The sequence below is a fragment of the Prionailurus viverrinus genome, chromosome B1, assembly GCF_022837055.1.
Source record: "Prionailurus viverrinus isolate Anna chromosome B1, UM_Priviv_1.0, whole genome shotgun sequence".
Taxonomy (NCBI): Eukaryota; Metazoa; Chordata; class Mammalia; order Carnivora; family Felidae; genus Prionailurus; species Prionailurus viverrinus.
In genome coordinates this window covers 102,986,382-102,993,386 of record NC_062564.1, presented here as the reverse complement: position 1 = coordinate 102,993,386, position 7,005 = coordinate 102,986,382, and positions in this window count along the sequence as shown.

Here is a 7,005-nt window from a genome sequence, read left to right as displayed (position 1 = left end):
GTTGGTCTGGCCAGGGTACAATCAGACTGAGGGAGACTGGGCTTTTTCTCTCTTGGCCCCCATGAGCCCACGGTTGAAATGAAGGTAGGGGGCCTAACAATAATTTTCATGGTTGACACTGGGGCTGAATACTCCATTGTTACTTCCCTGGTGGTGCCCTTAAGCCAAAAGACGGCAACCATACTTGGGGCTACTGGGACACAGGCGATGCAGCAGCCCTTATGTCAGGCTCAACAATGTGAAGTTGGGGGTCACAAGGTCCGGCATGAGTTTCTCTACTTACCTGACTGCCCGATTCCTCTCCTGGGCCAGGATCTGCTCTCCAAACTTGGGGCCCAGGTAACTTTTGAACCCACTGGACACACTAGCTTCCAATTAAACCCAAAGCAGAAGGAAACCCTGGTCTTGGTGATTACCCTGCCAAGAAGAAGAATGGAGACTATTCTGCACCCAAGGTTTACCCTGGGATTCAGAATTCAGGTTTACATTCCCCTCTGTATGGGCTGAAGATAACCCACCTGGACTAGCTTGGAGTCGGGCCCCCATCATTGTTGACCTGATCCCTGGAGCCCAAACTCAGAGACAAAGGCAGTACCCCCTTCCACTCGAGGCTAGAATGGGTATACAAGAGCACCTGACCAAGCTCAGAGAAGCAGGTATTCTAATTGAGTGCCAGTGGGCTTGGAATACCCCGCTCTTGCCAGTCAAGAAGCCAGGAGGAGGAACTGACCAGTACAGGATTTGAGGGCCATTAACAAAGTGACTGTTTCCTTACACCCAGTGGTTCCAAACCTGTATGCTTTCTTCAGCCAAATACCAGGGTCAGCCAGATGGTTTACATGCCTCGACCTAAAGGATGCTTTGTTCTGCCTCCACCTGGCTCCTCAAAGTCAACCATTGTTTGTCTTTGAATGGGCTGAGCCTGTTACAGGCTCCAGATGCAGCTGACCTGGACATGACTTCCCCAAGGTTTCAAGAACTCACCCACTCTTTTTGGGGAAGCACTAGCTGCAGACCTCACTGACTTTCCAAGGGAAACCACAGGGTGTGTCCTCCTCCAATATGTAGATGACCCTCTCCTTGCCAGCAACACCCAAGAAGACTGTATGAAAAGTACCAAGGCCCTCCTGCAGGTCCTGTCCTACTCAGGGTATCGTACCTCTTGGAAGAAGGCACAGATTTGTCAGCAGCAGGTCCGATACTTAGGCTTCCTCCTCACAAAAGGAAAAAGAGAACTAGGACCAGAAAGGAAGAAAGTTATCACCACACTGCCTCAGCCCCAAACAAAACAAGGCTTGCGTGAATTTTTAGGGGCTGCAGAGTTCTGTAGCATTTGGGTTCCCAGATTTCAGCCATAGCGAGTCCAGACCAGGAGCCCCTCGCATGGACTGCAGAGGCAAGGGCCACTTTCACAGAAATAAAGTTGGCTCTGGGATGAGCCCCAGCCCTGGGTTTGCCTGACATAGAAAGGCCCTTTAACCTCTTCTTACATGAAAAGGACAAAATAGCCCTTGGAGTGCTCACTCAGAGCATGGGGCCTTGGCAATGGCCAATGGCCTACCCGTCAAAAAAACACTTGATCCTGTGACTAAAGGACGGCCACTGTGCCTCAGAGCGCTGGCAGCCACAGTCCTGCTCATCAAGGAGGCAGATAAACTCACACTGGGACAAATGCTTAATGTTAAGGTCTCACATACAGTCAGGTCCCTCATGAGCACCCAAGGATATCGTTTCCTCTCCAATTCTCAGCTGACACAATACCAAGGCCTTCTCTATGAAAACCCAAGGGTCACTCTCAAAACAGTAAGAACACTAAACCCGGCCACCTTCCTTCCCATGGAGGAGGGAGAACCCGACCACGACTGTTCTGAAGTAGTGGATGAAGTCTACACCAGCTGCCCAGACCTCCAAGACTAGGCTATAACAAGCCCGGAGATCACCCTGTTCAGCAATGGGAGCAGCTATTTACAAGAGGGCAGTCAAAGAGCAGGATATGCGGTAACCACAACCACCGAAATTCTGGAAGCCAAGGCCTTGCCAGAAAAGATGGTCGGCACAATGAGCTGACCTGTACGCCTTAACCCGAGTCCTCATCCTTAGCAAAGGTAAACAAGTTAACATCTACAATGATTCCCGGTATGCCTTTGTTACTGTGCGTGTACACAGGGCCATCTATAAAGAAAGAGGCTTCCTTACTGCTGCAGGGAAAACTATCAAAAACAAGGAAGAAATACTAAAGCTTCTTGAGGCTGTATGGCTGCCAGACAAGGTAGCTATCCTACACTGTAAGGGACATCAGAAAGGAGATGACCCCATAACTCAAGGAAATCACCTGGCTGACAAAACAGCCAGAACGGCCACCTGTGGTGACCCAGGCAAAGCTCCTACCAACTATGACTCTTGCGCCCCAGAGGGAAGACTCCCCTCCCCGTACATAAACGAAGAAAGAAGTTGGGCCTCAACAGAAGGGGGCACACTAAGCAAAAAGGGATGGTGGGTCATGCCAAATGGACACATCTTTGTCCCGTCATCTATGGGAAAACACATAGTGAAGGAATATCACCAACTCACGCACCTAGGGAAAACTGCACTAGAAGCCCTCCTCAAAAAGAACTACTGTATCAGCCAGCTGCTGGCATTATGCTGAGCTGTCAGTGAATAATGTGTAATGTGTGCCAAAAACAATGCTTGGTCTGCCCCACAGCCCCCGCCTGGCACACAAAAGATGGGGGCTGCCCCTTTCAAAGACTTAGAGGTGGACTTCACTGACATGCAACCAAATAAAGGGTTCAGATACCTTCTTGTAATAATCTGCACATATTCGGGATGGGTCAAAGCATTCCCAACCAGAACAGAACAAAGTCACTAGATGGCCAAAGCCCTTCTACGGGAGATTGTGCCTCGGTTTGGTCTATCTTTAACCATACACAGTGATAACAGACCTGCATTTGTGGCAGACATTATACAAACCCTGACAAAGTCCCTCAACATTACCTGGAAACTACACACTGCTTACCGACTCCAGAGCTCAGGGAAAGTAGAGCGGATGAATAGCACCCTCAAGGAAACCCTGGCTAAATTCCACCAAGAGACTAATCTCCCATGGCCAGATTTACCACCGCTGGCCCTCCTGCGTGTCCGATGCATGCCTGGGGCACTGAGATTCTCCCCTTTTGAGTTATTATATGGGTGACCCCCCTCCATGATTAGGAAAACTCCCAAGATACCTACACCAGCTTGGAGACAAGGGAATAAGAGAACAGCTCCAGATCTTGGGGGCAGTCCTAAATAAGTTACAGAGATACACCATAGAGAGGGCCCCAATTTCCTTAGGGACCCCTGTTCACCCCTTTCAGCCAGGAGACTCTGTGTGGGTTAAAGATTGGAAGAGGGAACCTCTTAGACCACAGTGGACAGGGCCTCATACTGTTATTTTAACAATTCCTACAGCCTACAGGCTGTACACGTGATACTCCTACAGGTATCATCCCATGGGTCCATCGCTCCAGAGTTAAGAAGGCCAACTCAGAAGAACCTACAACCTGGCAAAGTGATCCAGATCTAGTCAACCTGCTTAAACTGACCCTCAAAAGGGAAACTGGCCCCTGAGACCTCCAGCCCTCCTCCAGCCACACCCTGGAAGCTGGCTGGCCTGCGCACAGCAGAAGCTTGAGGAATCAATGCATGAACCTAGCCCAGGGGTTTGGATGCAGCTCTGCCAGCTGGTGTAATAGCCCTAATCTTACTTCTTACTGTTTGGGCTGATAGAGACTACACTAACAAGCTAGACGTGGGACAAAAGATGCATACTGGGTCTCACATACCTCCTCTGGATGAGAGGATTATTAAGTATTTCCTGTATATTATGATAACTTCTCTCACCCTTACAACTGCCGCTTACCTACTTTGCCCCCAGGATTGTTATATGACAATAATGGGGTCAAGGGCGTTCAGTGCCTTCACCTCCCTCCACAAAGATTGCTTCAAGGGAAAAACACCCACTCTCTGTCAGTCACCCGGTGCCCCAAGGACTAAGTATTGGACCATAGCGATAACCCAAAATGTCAGGAATCCATATCACAACAAGGGCCTCCAGAGAGGGAAGCAAGCTTGCTACACTTACCTTCCTCAATGGGGGATCTCAGACGGGGGAGGAGTGAAAGACAGGGCCCTTCAAGAAGTTATAAAAGACACCCAGGATAGGGTAATACAAGCCATAAAGGTGACCACTCCCCCGGCAGCCTACCAAGGTTTGAACCTTTCAGCCGTCAACCAGATGCTTACCAATTCCCCATTCCAGCATTGGGCCAACACTACTCTATAAGTCCTCCATAAAATAGATAATCACACCCAAACCTGCTGGATGTCCTTGCCCCTCAGCCAGAGGGCTTACTTAGCCATTCCCATCCCTTTGACCTGGGAAGCTCCTGAAAATCTCAAAACCAACACCTCTGTCTTAATCGGACCCCTGGCCACTGGGATCTTTCTCACAAATGCCGACAATCTAGTCTGTACAGTCCCTGAAGGTATGAACAGTACCTCTCTATGCAGAAGAAATATAACCTTAAAGAGGAATGCAACCCTGTGTTCAATCCCTGGGGTGTTCTGTGTTCTAATTCAGCCTACCAATGCTTAGAGGCCAAGTGGACTCAGATATGTTATTCCAACTTCCTAACTCCAGAGATATCCGTATACACTGTAGATCAGCTCCTAACAGCCTTTAGCCCCAAGTCCCAGGCTAAACAGACAGTCCTGCTACCCGTTCTGATAGTAGCAGGAATTGCAACAGGAATAGAAACCGCAATAGGAGGCATAGGTTCATCTGTAGGACTATACCACAGACTATCTCAAGAGATAAATGAAGACATGGAATGGGTGGCAGATTCTCTGGTAACCTTACAAAGCCAAATAAACTCTCTTTGGAGGGCGGCAGTGACCCTCCAAAATAAGCAAGTCCCTCTATCTCCTCACTTCAGAAAAAGGAGGGACTTGCATCTTTCTGAGGGAGGAATGTTGCTATTTCGTAAACCAGTCAGGAATAGTTAGAACTACGGTTAAGGAACCCAAGGAAAGAATTCAACGTAGACAACAGGAAAGTATCAATCAATGGAAAGGATGGGATCTCACGGATTGGGCATCCTGGCTTCCTGCCCTGGCAGGGCCCCTCCTCTCCATAATTTTACTTGTATCCATCAGCCCCTGTATACTGAATGCCCTGGTATGTTTTATTGAAAACACTTTGGTGTTGCTCACCAAACTACTGCATGTATGTTAGCCTTCCGAGAGTACCAACCTGTAAAACTGAAAGGTGATGCCTTCTAAAAGTTTTTTTAAAAGGCATCAAAGGGGGAATGTTGGAGAAGTGAATAAAGTACGCCAAAGATGGCCGACGAGGCTAAAACAGACTCTAGTCTCTAGTGTAGAGACCCCTCCTCCGGGTTCTTCTTCCTTTGTTTGCTGTGTGCACAAAAACCCCCACAGATATGGAAGCTGACGACTATAAATTACCCTCCCCACTTGCACTCGGTGCTCAGACCTTTGGAGAAACAGTCTCCTCTGAGCCCACTGGTGTTAAATAAATCTCTGATCCACCAAGATCTCCGAGTGCCGCTAGGTTTTTCTGGCAGCATTCCAGCCTGGTTCTGTAACATGAGGAGCAGGTTTGCAAATGAACACACATCCTAAAGGCTGACTGTAATCCTCTCCAAAGACCAGTCTTCTCATTCTCCCCTTGTGTGACCCAGATCGCCAGTGTCCCTCAGAGAGGAGTTGCACACGTGTCTGGTGCCTGCTTTTAAGGCTGCCACCCAGGAGACACCCTTTGGTCACCTGGCTCTAGGAACCAGCAGGGCTTGCATTTGTGGGTCCCAGGAGACTGGGACAAAGGAAGCGATGGTGCACGACTGGCAACCACACCCAAACACAGAGACACTAGACCGAAACACACCCCCAGGCTTTTTGTTAAAGAAGCCTATTTGCTTGTCTTGGAGCTTCAGCCTGAGGGGCAGGCTTCTGGTTTAACACACACCTAGGCGCCTGCTGAAGTGCTCTCCAGTGACAGAGGCCAATGGGCACTATCATTGCAGCTCCCCTGCCTTGCTGTGGTTCACTGGGACTCCTGGATGGGAGCTTGTGCACTCGTCTGATTTTTACAGCTGCCACCCAGGGGACACCTCCCAATTACCTGGTTCTAGGAGTCGGCATGGCTTGTCCTCATGGCTGAAGGGCTGTTACAAATGGTGAAGTAGTTCTTACCCAGCCACCCACCCCAGGGCATAGCACAGAGACAGCAGAGTGAATAGTGCCCAGTCTTTCTGTGAAAGAAGCCTATTAGCTTATCTTCATAGCTGGGGCCTAACAAGTAGGATTCTCTCTTTTTTTTTTTTTTAATTCATTTTTGAGAGACAGAGAAACAGAATATGAGCAGGGGAGGGGCAGAGAGAGAGGGAGACACAAAATCCCAAGCAGGCTCCAGGCTCCGAGCTGTCAGCACAGCGCCCGATGCTGGGCCCCGTGCAGGGCTTGAACTCACGAGCCGTGAGATCATGACCTGAGCCACTTAACTGGCTGAGCCATGCAGGCGCCCCATAAGGGGTAGGATTCTAATCAAAAATACACCTAGAGGCTGACTAAAATTCTCTCCACAAACCAGGGAGGCTGGCAGGTGCCATCTTCATTCCCTCCCTTGCCCCACTCCATGTTCCTGGTGTCCAAGAAAGGAGTTCGTGTAGATGTATGGTGCACCGGCTTTTGTGACTACCGCCAGAGGACACATCCCTTGATAGCCTGGCTCTGGAGGCCTGGAGGGCTCTGTTCACCAGTTCAGTGAGAGTGTACCAAACTAAGAAACAGTTCTTAACTGGCCGTCACCCTAGGACTCAGCGTAGAGAAAGCAAACCGAAATGCCCATCTCTCAGTCTTCCCCTAAAAAGGGGATTTTTACATGCTTTAAAAGCTTCTGCCTGAGAATCTGGATTCCAATTAGCCTGAATCTAGGTAATGACT